We start from the raw sequence: 1,630 nt of genomic DNA, 5'->3' as shown, positions 1-1,630 counted from the left end.
ACGCATGCACACGCACACACACACACACACTCACACACACACACCACCCACACCACCACCACAGACACACATACACACACACACCAACCTCCACAGTCATGGGAAGAAGGCTGATTTATGAGTGGAAACCATAGCAACGCCTCCGCTGTGGAGCTAGCTAACATGACTGTGACTCCAGGCTCATCTCAGACCTCTTTACATAATATCTGTCTTCACAACTACAGACAGACAGACAGACACGGACAGACACAGACAGACAGACAGACAGACAGACAGACAGACAGACAGACAGACAGACAGACAGACAGACAGACAGACAGACATCTAAGCATATTGTGGTTAAGTCGACGATCCATATTCTTGTGGTCAATCTCCCAGGGTCAGTAAGGCTAACCCCTAGTGCGTCAGCGCCTCTAGTGGTATGTATGTACTGTATGACCTATAGCAGCTAGTCTACAGTAGGTCTGTATGGCCTATAGCAGCTAGTCTACAGTAGGTCTGTATGACCTATAGCATCTAGTCTGCAGTAGGTCTGTATGGCCTATAGCAGCTAGTCTACAGTAGGTCTGTATGACCTATAGCAGCTAGTCTACAGTAGGTCTGTATGGCCTATAGCAGCTAGTCTGTAGTAGGTCTGTATGACCTATAGCAGCTAGTCTACAGTAGGTCTGTATGACCTATAGCAGCTAGTCTACAGTGGGTCTGTATGGCCTATAGCAGCTCGTCTGCAGTAGGTCTGTATGACCTATAGCAGCTCGTCTACAGTAGGTCTGTATGACCTATAGCAGCTAGTCTGCAGTAGGTCTGTATGGCCTATAGCAGCTAGTCTGCAGTAGGTCTGTATGGCCTATAGCAGCTAGTCTACAGTAGGTCTGTATGGCCTATAGCAGCTAGTCTGCAGTAGGTCTGTATGGCCTATAGCAGCTAGTCTACAGTAGGTCTGTATGACCTATAGCATCTAGTCTGCAGTAGGTCTGTATGGCCTATAGCAGCTAGTCTACAGTAGGTCTGTATGACCTATAGCAGCTAGTCTACAGTAGGTCTGTATGGCCTATAGCAGCTAGTCTGTAGTAGGTCTGTATGACCTATAGCAGCTAGTCTACAGTAGGTCTGTATGACCTATAGCAGCTAGTCTACAGTGGGTCTGTATGGCCTATAGCAGCTAGTCTGCAGTAGGTCTGTATGACCTATAGCAGCTCGTCTACAGTAGGTCTGTATGACCTATAGCAGCTAGTCTGCAGTAGGTCTGTATGGCCTATAGCAGCTAGTCTGCAGTAGGTCTGTATGGCCTATAGCAGCTAGTCTACAGTAGGTCTGTATGGCCTATAGCAGCTAGTCTGCAGTAGGTCTGTATGGCCTATAGCAGCTAGTCAATAGGTAATCTATGAAGTCAGAAGGGATATGTGTTGCAGAGACGTCCTCGCTACCTCTGACTACAGTAAAATAGGAACCCATGACGTCAGCGGAGCCGGGCTGAGGATTACGTCATAGCTGGAGCAGCGCAGGCATGTGACAGAAGCGGAGTGAACAGGTGTTCCTACTACACAGGCGCACACTGTCTACTCACCCGTTAACGTGAAGGGGAAATCAATACATCGATTGGCTAGTATGGACGCGTTTAAAATAGGTT

Source organism: Argentina silus (assembly GCF_951799395.1).
Source record: "Argentina silus genome assembly, chromosome: 2".
NCBI lineage: Eukaryota > Metazoa > Chordata > Actinopteri > Argentiniformes > Argentinidae > Argentina > Argentina silus.
This window is presented reverse-complemented; position numbering follows the sequence as displayed.